General features: G+C 43.4%; 1 long non-coding RNA gene across 1 annotated transcript; it reads right to left on the bottom strand.

Annotated features, from left to right (window-relative positions):
* Nucleotides 1-1,085: 1,085 nt before the first annotated feature.
* Nucleotides 1,086-13,107, bottom strand: LOC146026750 (uncharacterized). Its single transcript, XR_014454533.1, has 3 exons — nt 13,005-13,107; nt 2,311-2,408; nt 1,086-1,267 (listed from the first exon to the last, which is right to left on the bottom strand). It is a non-coding gene; the product is annotated as an uncharacterized LOC146026750 (long non-coding RNA).
* Between the last annotated feature and the right edge of the window lie 269 nt (nt 13,108-13,376).

The following is a 13,376-nucleotide window of genomic DNA, read 5'->3' as shown; positions in this document are numbered from 1 at the left end:
AGACAGGCTTCCCTGTACGCACCGATAAGAGACAGGCTTCCCTGTACGCACCGATAAGAGACAGGCTTCCCTGTACACACCAATAAGAGACAGGCTTTCTTATAAACACCTATTAAAATTTAACTTGGCTTTTGATACTCACCAATGATCAGTGGCACCAGAACATTTGATAGTTTGGTGTGCCAGCCATGATATAAATTCATATAAGCATTCATATTCTACTAAATGTCACCCCCCTCCTTTTATATGCCTCAAGCTAATGTTTCTGTGGGTTATGGTATAGGGGATTGATACTGTCTAGATCGATGATGTTATGGTCGACCACCCTTAGTGGAAACTGTCTAGATCAGGGCTGGGCAACACCGGCCCCCCAGATGTTAATGAACTACACATCCCAGGATGCTTTGCATTAGTTTTGCTATGTGGCCATGCTGAAACTGATGCAAGGCATGCTAAGATGTGTAGTTCATCAACATCTGGAGGGCCGGTGTTGCCCAGCCCTGGTCTAGATAGATGTCTAAAACTTTTGTTACTGTTGATCTAGATGTGTAGTCGTCTATATTCAGGTGTCTAACTAGACACGTTCGAATAAGCGTGGTCACCATAACATGATTGATCTGGACCAGGCATGTCCAAACTATGGCCCTCCAGCTATTGTGAAACTACAATTCCCATCATGCCTTGCCACAGTTTTGCTATTAGGGAATGCTAAAACTATTGCAAAGCATGCTGGGATGTGTAGTTTCACAACTGGAGGGCCATAGTTTGGACATGCCTGTTCTAGAGACTGTCAATCCGTCGACGAGAATACGGTTTTTGAGACCAACAAACAAACAAAGTATTTTTGTTACCGCCATGTGTGTGTATGTGTATGTATTGCAGAGGTAGTAAGCTGCTGAATTCTGGTTTATTATATTACCCTATAATATATCACACTTCCCTACTGCATTACTATTTCTTATATACAGCCCAAATTGGCCATTAGGGTAATATTTTTTGTTTCCATAGATGACATATATATACGTAAATTGCTTTAATAAATGGCTTTATTTTATTAAAGCTTTATTCACTTTAACACCAAGCAAGTGTAGTCAGGCAAGGTGTTTGTGGTCTCCGATGGGGATATTAGGAGACGTTTGGGGCCTCCTGCAGGTCATGATTATTATTATTTCTAAACACAGAGTAGTTGTGATCTGGATGTTCCCAGCTGGTCGATTCGTGGTGGTACTAGAGGAACCGTCCACCCCGGTTAATGGCCTTTATACTCCTGAAAAGAATGAGAGTTGCAGTGAGAGAAATAAACAATAGTAGATACCAGAAACTGTGTGCCGGCTAATCTATACTAAAGGTGAGACACCCACCCAGTACTACCACTAGTTACTTCCTTTCCCCTCTTACTGTATGATGGCTTTCTGTAAGATTAGCTGCACTTGTTGGTCTGACCAGCAATTGTTGGGCTCTATCCTTCTGTCCATCAGTCACACAGACAGAGCAGCAGGTACAGCCAGTCCCATAGGTGATGGACAGTGACAGGAGGAAGCAAACAGCTAGCGATCATCCCATGAATGAGGAATCTACAGTATTCCATTAGTGTTGGCAGCAAAACAGTAATATTTAGTAATTGGATGATTCCATTAGAAAGGTGGTAACTAACAATTAATAAATGAGATATTGTTTGGCTCCATATGTTACAGGATTATAGAAGAATGAGTCTTATTAGTATGATAGTTATTCCGTTGATGGGTCGACAATCAGTAGGTCGACCACTACTGGACAACAGGCTATAGGATGACACCTTAAAAAGGTTGACACAAAAAAGGTTGACATGCATTTTTCATGTTTTTTTTTCACCAGAACAGGTGTTTTTTTCATACTTATCTATGGATGTGGACATAGAGGGAGATTACACTAGAGCCCGGAGCCTGGCAAGTGAACGTGGTACATTGATACAGTATCCATGTAGACGTAAGTCGACATAAACACCATAACGTGAAAAACTCATGTCAACGTGATGCTTGTGTTGACCTTTTGTCACTGTCGACCTAAGCCATATCGACCTATAACCTGTTGACCTATTGAGTGTTGACCTTAATTGGGTCAACCCTAAGACCTATATATACCCTATGATGGGTCACAGGAGCACTATGCAGTAATACTGCTTTGGGTGTAATGCACTGTGTGATGAGGTGCCAGAGTACTGCATCACTGACATGAGCCATAAAGCCTGCTCCACCTGTAGGAAATATTTCTTACATTTCAATTAACAGATTCTGAAATATAATATCACAAATGTTATAACATCTGACTTACTTTGTGTCCATTAAAAGGAGAATCCTGGGATTGGGCAGCTCCCGCTGCTGTGTTCCAGCCCACCAGGAAGTGTCTTTTAGCACAAGTGACGGCTTGTGCTAAAAACAGAAGAAACATTGATTTTCAAAGATGCACTGTATTTATTTAGTATTACTTTATTATAGTTTTTTTTTTTCAAATCCTGTGTACTCCTCCCATTTTCCTTTTTCTTTTTTTGTATCCGAATTTCAGTGTTGCATATTCAGTAAATCCTAATGTTTTAAAAATGCTGTATGCTCATGTGAACATTACTTTGTATTTACTGTTGGTAACAGCCTGGATATCCAGTTATGGAGGCAGAAGTGATTCACCTGGCAGACCGTTTGTAGTAAACACTGTCCAAACCGCTATCGCTACTTCTGTAAATGGAGGGATCCCGGCAGCTATTGGGAAATATCTAAATATCTGCTGCAATAACTACTTCATATATTCAGATGAGCCTTAACATTTGCAGATATCCTTTGAAAATGTGGGTATTCAGGGACTAGCCCACAAAAATATTAATGAGCCTTATATGGGTGAATCAAATTGATGAAATGACAAAGGACGCAGGTTTTTCCCTGTAGCTGCAGGGTTTAGCTATTCAATTACAGGACTGAAAATGAGAGGAATCACAGCGTTCTTATCACGCACCTCCAGGGCACGTCTGATTTTTTTATTTTATTTTTCTCTAAAATCATTAATTTTAGGGAAATTATTGGAACTTGCTCCAAAGCAGTGTCTTGTTCCAACAGTGGGAGCTGGATCTTCTTTAGCAGCAGTGCGTATGCAAGTGTGTATTAGTGTCTGTGTGTGTGAGTGAGCCTCTGTGCGTGAGGTCCCATCCCATTTTAAAATTTCTGCACTGAAATTTTATATTGGATACCACAGATATTGGGAAGGGCACATATGTTGGGTAATTCAAAATGTGGTCATGAGGTAAGTGAGGATTAGGGAAGCCAATCCCGGACCATTTTTTCAATCCCGGATTTCGGGATTAAAAAATGCCTGATCCCGGGATTGGCTTCCCTAATTTAAAAACGCACCCCGGCCGCCCTGCATATTTACTTACATGTGGAGCCAGGCAGCCGGGTGGGTTGGCGGGCATCAGGGGAGCCGGCGGGTGGATGGTCGGGGAGCCGGCCGGATGGATGGGGAGCCGGCCTGGAGGGTGGGTGGATGGTCGGGTAGCGGCTAGCAGGGCGGGCAGCGAGCCGGGGGTGGGGGGGGCGGGCTTCTGGGGAGCCAGCCGGGTTGGTGGGCAGGGGCAAACGCATGCTGCACAGAGCCACACTGGCTCTGTGCAGCTGCTTGGTCTGCGCAGCGTGACCTCTGTACTCGTCACGCTGCGCAGGGATGTACTGCCGGGAAAGGGAGAAGCCGGGCAGTGTCTGAGCACACGCTCAGACGCTGGCCGGAATTAGACTGCGCATGCGCAGTCTAATCCCGGGATTGGAAACTCCAATCCCGGGATTGAAATCCCGGCGTTTTAGGGGCCAAATCCTGGGATCCCGCCGATCCCGGGATTGGCCACCCTAGTGAGGATATTGACCTAGCTATAAACCTTGCTCCCAATTGAATTTCCTCCAGTGTATAATAGATTTATGTGGTTGTGGCTTCAGATGCCCGGCATTACTAATAACCCAAGCTGAGACGCTTATCCCTATAGATTGTAAGCTTGTGAGCATGGCCCTCCTACATTTTGACTGTCTGTAAATACCCTGTTTTGTTGTATCACTGTCCCCTTTGTAAAGCGCAATGGAATATGCTGCGCTATATAAGAAACTGTTAATAAATAAATAATATTATAGTAACTGCTAGAGCTAGTTCAGAATGGATTTATTAGTGCTCACATTGGGGGGAAATCAGTCTTTGGGGGCTCTTCAGTGGATGCTGCGATGTAAATATAAATAACAACCAATTGTAAAGTATAACTACAATCTTTGGGTATTTCTTGGTCTAGAATTGCATCAGGTGATAGGTTATACATAGTTAGCATAAACTGTATAATAAATATTGTGATAGACTTCTGGGTCTGCAATAATTCTATACAATCAACTATTACAATAAAGTATTTCCTGGCAATAATTTCCTGTTTGCCTGGTTTTTTAAAATACAACCAAATATCTGGCCATCTATTAGATGGCCGCTCTGGTAGTGTATATCTAATCGTTACCAAACCCTGATAAAGACAGGGACAATGGGCAAACTATGTAGACTTGCTAATACACCCACCCCCCAATTCAGTGGTGTAAGTACATCCCAGGTGCCCCCCAAACCCCCCATTTATATTTCATATATATATATATCGTATTTAAGGCTCTGTGTCTATTGTTATTTCGTTCCGAGTGCCGCCGCATACTGTGTGTGTATATATATATATATATATATATATATATATATATATATATATATATATATATAATCCAAAGAGCAATCGCACCCACTGACAGAAATATTGTGGACTGTGCTGGGAGATGATTATGCAGAGGTATCTTTCCTAAAGCAATCCAGCAGGACTTGAGGAAACACCCGCACCAGTCAAGATAGAGTCCAAAATGAATGCTTTTAAAATGGCATATTTATTCCGCTCAAGCTCGCATCAATCAGAGCTATATACAGAGCATTTTCAGACACCCAACAGGCAAATAACGTGTGAGATACATTACAAGTCTCCTCGACGGCCGTTTCGGCGCATAGCGGCACCTTTCTCAAGAGGGGTCATACACAATATGCTAGCCAGAGCCCGAATATATAGGTTGTACATGCCATACTCACCTGTCAGCAATCGTGATCACCGGAGGACCAGTTACCTTGTAGTCCCAGCCCGCCATTGCCGCCATGCATTTGGAATACAGAGCCGCCCACTGACAAAAGCAGCAGCGGCGTTGTGGAACCAATATGCTGGGCGCGCCGGCGGGGGAACCTAAACAAAGTTCCGTTGTCCCCGGAAGCAGACGAGAGCGCACAGGTGATTACCATGGTGATATGATGCACATGGTGACGTGCATACTATCACGAACCAAGAAACCAAAGCGTGCAAAATGTAAATAAACAAACTATACAAAACATACAAAACAACGTTCACAGAGAATCAAAGCACATATGGTAGAGGAAGGCATCCTTCTACACAAAGTCAGCACAAATATAGAATATATACAACAATAATTTTTTGTGTCAACACAATCGCCATGTCGATATGGCCATCCCGTTGACACAATTAAATAGGCATCAGTAGCGGTGCATATAATCATAAACAGAGCAAAACATCACCTAATAAATGGGGAAAAAGAGAACTCTTCATTCAAACCCAACGGACTCATACAGTTAAGTTCATGAATCCAATAGCACTCCTTTTTCATGAGTATCCCGTGCCTATCTCCACCTCTCCTCAATGGGGGTACATGTTCTAATGGCATAAAAGCAAAATCTTTAATGGAATGTCCATGGTTGACAAAATGCCTCGCCACCGGGGGCGTACTGGCCTCAATCTTGTGGTAGGCCTTGTTAATGGAGGACCTGTGGACACCAATCCTCTCCTTTAACATACGCATGGTCTTGCCCACGTAAATCTTATTGCATGGGCACCTGATGAGGTATACAACGTATTTTGTTTCACAGTCCATGGAATGCTTTAACATGTATCTCTTGCCTGTGCCTGGGTGTATAAAGGAGTCTGTGTGGATGATATGTCGACAGTTCACACAGCCTGAACATTTGTGTGAGCCGGCAGCTCTGGATAACCAGTTTCTTGTCTGGCCTACTTTTGGACTAATGTCCGAGTAGGTTAATTGCTGCTTCAGATTTTGGCTGCGTTTAAAGCAGAACAGGGGAGGACTTTGACACACATTCCCCATTATGGGGTCAGTCCGCAAGATGTGCCAATGTTTCAGGATAGAGTCTTTAATAACTTTGGAGGCCACTGAGTATGTAGTTACAAAGTGAAGCCTCTGCTCCTTCTCCTCCCTAGGCTTAGGGGACAACAGGTCACTCCTCTGTAGGCTCATACACTTAGCTCTGGCCTCCTCGACCTCCTTATGGTCATATTCACGTGCAAGAAATTGTTGACACATGTCATCAAGAATAACATCAAGTTTTGCAGGGTTCGATGTTATACGTACTGCTCTCAGAAGTTGCGAGTACGGTAGCCCACGCTTTAGTGGCTGTGGGTGAAAGCTACTTGCCAACAAAAGCGTATTTTTGTCAGTGGGTTTTTTAAACAACGAAGTTTCAAACTTGCCATTGGAGATGGTTATGAGCACGTCCAGAAAATGGAGCCTGTCATGGCTGCAGGTAGATGTAAATCTAATTTTGCCAGGAATAGCATTTAATACAGTAATAAACTCAGTAAGTGAGGCCTCAGTGCCAGTCCAAATAAAAAATAAATCATCTATGTATCGAACATAGCATTTAATAAATTTGGAAAAAATTGAGTTTGCAAGAATGTGTTGCTTCTCATACTGAAACATAAATAAATTGGCATACGATGGGGCCATGTTTGACCCCATCGCAGTACCACGTTGCTGCAAAAAAAACGCATTATCAAACAAAAAAAAATTCTTGTTTAAAACCATTTCCAAAAGCAACAAAAGAAACTCAATAGGGGGACCAATGTATAGTGGACTGGCACTGATGCACTCACGCACCGCTCTGATGCCTTCTTCATGCATAATATTAGTGTAAAGGCTGGCAACATCTAAGGTTACCAGCAGACACCCTTCAATTGGTTGGCCAAAATTAAGCAGTTTGTTCAAAAAATGGGTGGTATCACGAAGAAAGTAAGGACTCTCTTGAACCACCGGCTGCAAATAATAATCTATGTACTGTGAAACAGGCTGACTGATTGAGCCCATGGAGCTAATAATTGGTCTCCCAGGAGGGGAGACCAAGGATTTATGCACCTTAGGCAAGCAGTATAGGAGGGGGATGATGGGGAATTCCTGGGTCAAAAAATTACTGGTTTGCTCATCAATCCAGGCGTTGCTAACACCCATCATGATGATAGCATCAAATTCTTTTTTGAATTTTTGAGTGGGATCATATGTTAATTTTTTATAACATCCAGGGTCCGCAAGTTGCCCCTTAATTTCATTAACGTAATAATCCCTATCAAGCATCACCACGCCCCCGCCTTTGTCGGCGGGGCGGATGATGATGTCAGGATTATCTCGTAGTGATTTAATCGCCTTTCTTTCATCTAGTGTTAAATTAGAAAAATATTTGGCAGGTTTTTTAAGTGTGGGCAAGATGTCATGTTTAACCAAACGCATAAATGTGTCAATTGACGCATTAGGTGAGGGGGGGTCAAAGTCACTTTTCACCATTTCACCATTTATTAGGTGATGTTTTGCTCTGTTTATGATTATATGCACCGCTACTGATGCCTATTTAATTGTGTCAACGGGATGGCCATATCGACATGGCGATTGTGTTGACACAAAAAATTATTGTTGTATATATTCTATATTTGTGCTGACTTTGTGTAGAAGGATGCCTTCCTCTACCATATGTGCTTTGATTCTCTGTGAACGTTGTTTTGTATGTTTTGTATAGTTTGTTTATTTACATTTTGCACGCTTTGGTTTCTTGGTTCGTGATAGTATGCACGTCACCATGTGCATCATATCACCATGGTAATCACCTGTGCGCTCTCGTCTGCTTCCGGGGACAACGGAACTTTGTTTAGGTTCCCCCGCCGGCGCGCCCAGCATATTGGTTCCACAACGCCGCTGCTGCTTTTGTCAGTGGGCGGCTCTGTATTCCAAATGCATGGCGGCAATGGCGGGCTGGGACTACAAGGTAACTGGTCCTCCGGTGATCACGATTGCTGACAGGTGAGTATGGCATGTACAACCTATATATTCGGGCTCTGGCTAGCATATTGTGTATGACCCCTCTTGAGAAAGGTGCCGCTATGCGCCGAAACGGCCGTCGAGGAGACTTGTAATGTATCTCACACGTTATTTGCCTGTTGGGTGTCTGAAAATGCTCTGTATATAGCTCTGATTGATGCGAGCTTGAGCGGAATAAATATGCCATTTTAAAAGCATTCATTTTGGACTCTATCTTGACTGGTGCGGGTGTTTCCTCAAGTCCTGCTGGATTGCTTTAGGAAAGATACCTCTGCATAATCATCTCCCAGCACAGTCCACAATATTTCTGTCAGTGGGTGCGATTGCTCTTTGGATTATTCAAAGTTCTGTTGGACATTTCTCTTGCACCACCGTTTTCAATAGTGGGGTGGATCTCCCCCCATGCTGATTGTGTATATATTATCTGTTATATGTTGTGCGTCTTGTGTTGTTTATTGCCTATCTATCATGGATTTTGATGCTAATGACCTGACTGGCACCAAAAGATTTTTGGACAAAGATGTCAACAAAATCTTGTTTACCGACACAAAAGAGTTGGCATTTGATGTCGACAGTCCCCTGGAAGTACATACAGATTTATTAAAATTACGTAAGAGGTTAGTGGAATTAGAACTCCACGGTTTAACCCTATCACAATATCATAGGGAAGGTTTCATTCCCAGGGGCTTTCGCATCAGAAACCAACCTACAATTGGTCGCACCAATAAAGATTTTTGTAAAAATTGGTGCGCAATATTAAACCAATGTAGCTTTGATTTAATTGTATTGGTTGTGCAGCAGGTCAACTGTGATATTGATATTGTCAAGAGAGAGATTGCCATATGTGAAAAGGAGGGTACTGCTGTATTAAAATCTGACACCTCTGTAGATTGGTTGACCAAATTGGAAGAATCTGTAGCATCCTTTAAATCTGATTTACTAGCCTTCAAAAAAGGTAAATACAAAAAAGTGAAGGATGACTACAGGGAGTTACGTGTATATCCATGGCTGACTGGACAGAATAATAGACGCCCTTGGAGAGAACAATATTCCACCAATAGGAAGCGGAGAGAAGTCCATTTTACGGACTTAGATTCCCAAACGTCACATAGTGATTCAGACCATTCCACCAAAAGTACTTTTTTAGGAAACAGGGTGAGCAACCGGAATCGCTTGAAAAAAGACGCAAAAGATGCAGGAGAGGGGGCGTCAAGCACAGTCACTCAAAAAGGAAAGGGAAAGAGGGGAAACCAGAATTAATGGTTTTCAATCTCTCCGCCTATAGTCCTTCTGAAGCTGAGATATCTGTTTTAAACAGGGGTCTCTCTTTTGTTCAGACGCATAGACAAAAGCCTTTTGAATGTGAAACCGAACTTTACCGGTTTCACAGACAGCTACGTCTGAAAGATCATTTTTTGAGGTTGCCGTCCACCTCTACTGTTAAAACTGCTAAAATTCCTACACCCTTTCGGGTGAAAAGTGACTTTGACCCCCCCTCACCTAATGCGTCAATTGACACATTTATGCGTTTGGTTAAACATGACATCTTGCCCACACTTAAAAAACCTGCCAAATATTTTTCTAATTTAACACTAGATGAAAGAAAGGCGATTAAATCACTACGAAATAATCCTGACATCATCATCCGCCCCGCCGACAAAGGCGGGGGCGTGGTGATGCTTGATAGGGATTATTACGTTAATGAAATTAAGGGGCAACTTGCGGACCCTGGATGTTATAAAAAATTAACATATGATCCCACTCAAAAATTCAAAAAAGAATTTGATGCTATCATCATGATGGGTGTTAGCAACGCCTGGATTGATGAGCAAACCAGTAATTTTTTGACCCAGGAATTCCCCATCATCCCCCTCCTATACTGCTTGCCTAAGGTGCATAAATCCTTGGTCTCCCCTCCTGGGAGACCAATTATTAGCTCCATGGGCTCAATCAGTCAGCCTGTTTCACAGTACATAGATTATTATTTGCAGCCGGTGGTTCAAGAGAGTCCTTACTTTCTTCGTGATACCACCCATTTTTTGAACAAACTGCTTAATTTTGGCCAACCAATTGAAGGGTGTCTGCTGGTAACCTTAGATGTTGCCAGCCTTTACACTAATATTATGCATGAAGAAGGCATCAGAGCGGTGCGTGAGTGCATCAGTGCCAGTCCACTATACATTGGTCCCCCTATTGAGTTTCTTTTGTTGCTTTTGGAAATGGTTTTAAACAAGAATTATTTTTTGTTTGATAATGCGTTTTTTTTTGCAGCAACGTGGTACTGCGATGGGGTCAAACATGGCCCCATCGTATGCCAATTTATTTATGTTTCAGTATGAGAAGCAACACATTCTTGCAAACTCAATTTTTTCCAAATTTATTAAATGCTATGTTCGATACATAGATGATTTATTTTTTATTTGGACTGGCACTGAGGCCTCACTTACTGAGTTTATTACTGTATTAAATGCTATTCCTGGCAAAATTAGATTTACATCTACCTGCAGCCATGACAGGCTCCATTTTCTGGACGTGCTCATAACCATCTCCAATGGCAAGTTTGAAACTTCGTTGTTTAAAAAACCCACTGACAAAAATACGCTTTTGTTGGCAAGTAGCTTTCACCCACAGCCACTAAAGCGTGGGCTACCGTACTCGCAACTTCTGAGAGCAGTACGTATAACATCGAACCCTGCAAAACTTGATGTTATTCTTGATGACATGTGTCAACAATTTCTTGCACGTGAATATGACCATAAGGAGGTCGAGGAGGCCAGAGCTAAGTGTATGAGCCTACAGAGGAGTGACCTGTTGTCCCCTAAGCCTAGGGAGGAGAAGGAGCAGAGGCTTCACTTTGTAACTACATACTCAGTGGCCTCCAAAGTTATTAAAGACTCTATCCTGAAACATTGGCACATCTTGCGGACTGACCCCATAATGGGGAATGTGTGTCAAAGTCCTCCCCTGTTCTGCTTTAAACGCAGCCAAAATCTGAAGCAGCAATTAACCTACTCGGACATTAGTCCAAAAGTAGGCCAGACAAGAAACTGGTTATCCAGAGCTGCCGGCTCACACAAATGTTCAGGCTGTGTGAACTGTCGACATATCATCCACACAGACTCCTTTATACACCCAGGCACAGGCAAGAGATACATGTTAAAGCATTCCATGGACTGTGAAACAAAATACGTTGTATACCTCATCAGGTGCCCATGCAATAAGATTTACGTGGGCAAGACCATGCGTATGTTAAAGGAGAGGATTGGTGTCCACAGGTCCTCCATTAACAAGGCCTACCACAAGATTGAGGCCAGTACGCCCCCGGTGGCGAGGCATTTTGTCAACCATGGACATTCCATTAAAGATTTTGCTTTTATGCCATTAGAACATGTACCCCCATTGAGGAGAGGTGGAGATAGGCACGGGATACTCATGAAAAAGGAGTGCTATTGGATTCATGAACTTAACTGTATGAGTCCGTTGGGTTTGAATGAAGAGTTCTCTTTTTCCCCATTTATTAGGTGATGTTTTGCTCTGTTTATGATTATATGCACCGCTACTGATGCCTATTTAATTGTGTCAACGGGATGGCCATATCGACATGGCGATTGTGTTGACACAAAAAATTATTGTTGTATATATTCTATATTTGTGCTGACTTTGTGTAGAAGGATGCCTTCCTCTACCATATGTGCTTTGATTCTCTGTGAACGTTGTTTTGTATGTTTTGTATAGTTTGTTTATTTACATTTTGCACGCTTTGGTTTCTTGGTTCGTGATAGTATGCACGTCACCATGTGCATCATATCACCATGGTAATCACCTGTGCGCTCTCGTCTGCTTCCGGGGACAACGGAACTTTGTTTAGGTTCCCCCGCCGGCGCGCCCAGCATATTGGTTCCACAACGCCGCTGCTGCTTTTGTCAGTGGGGGGCTCTGTATTCCAAATGCATGGCGGCAATGGCGGGCTGGGACTACAAGGTAACTGGTCCTCCGGTGATCACGATTGCTGACAGGTGAGTATGGCATGTACAACCTATATATTCGGGCTCTGGCTAGCATATTGTGTATGACCCCTCTTGAGAAAGGTGCCGCTATGCGCCGAAACGGCCGTCGAGGAGACTTGTAATGTATCTCACACGTTATTTGCCTGTTGGGTGTCTGAAAATGCTCTGTATATAGCTCTGATTGATGCGAGCTTGAGCGGAATAAATATGCCATTTTAAAAGCATTCATTTTGGACTCTATCTTGACTGGTGCGGGTGTTTCCTCAAGTCCTGCTGGATTGCTTTAGGAAAGATACCTCTATATATATATATATATATATATATATATATATATATATATTTTTTTTTTTTTAATTATAAAGTGGGTGGTTTGGGGGGCACCAGCATTCATCTTGCCTCCGGATGCCCAGCGAGGATCCAAGGGGAGAGTCGAAGCCCGGTAGGACATGGCAGTAGCAGGAGAGAGCTGCGCCGGGCGCAGTACATGTGGACACCCGTCGAGGATCTGGCAGCAGGGGGGGAGCGGACTCCAGGTGGGGACCCTGCAGTATCAGGGAAGAGCTAGGCGCACTACATGTGCACACCCTGCAAGGATCCGGCGGCAGCAGGGGGGAGAGCCGATGCCAGGCAGGGACACGGCGGTAGCAAGGGAAAAGCCGGGCTCACTCGGCGCTCTGCTCCGATGACATCAGCAAGAATAGGTAATGGGGGACAATGGAGTCAGTGCCCCTGTAGGCCAGGAGCCCGGCGGCAAATGACTCCATTGCCTCCCGGAGTTCTGCCACTGCCCCAATTCCCTTTGTATATGTCACCGTACCATAATCGGCTGCAATGGGGGTGTCACTTTCTTCTGCTGTATATCGCTCCAGTTGATAAATCTCAGGAAGGGGTGCCCACAGATGTCACGTGTTGCCTCGAGGCGATGCTCTGGGTTCTTTATCAATAGCTGTAAATGTAGATAACAAATGCGCATTACTGTACTGCATGTCACATTTTTCTTGCCAATTATTATTGGAGGATTGGAAGTAAACTGTACTTTTAAATTTCTTTGGGCCAGAAGTATCAAGATACAAAAAGTGATACAATGTAGAGTGATAAACAGCCAGCCAATCTGCTCCTAACTGCTATGTTACAGTCGGGATGCAGTTAAGATCCCGACGGTCGGGATCCCAGCGTTCAGAATCCCGAC

This window comes from Crinia signifera, chromosome 1 (assembly GCF_055691185.1).
Source record: "Crinia signifera chromosome 1, ASM5569118v1, whole genome shotgun sequence".
Classification (NCBI taxonomy): domain Eukaryota; kingdom Metazoa; phylum Chordata; class Amphibia; order Anura; family Myobatrachidae; genus Crinia; species Crinia signifera.
Note: the sequence above shows the minus strand (reverse complement) of the source record. Positions and strands in the feature narration are given on the sequence as shown.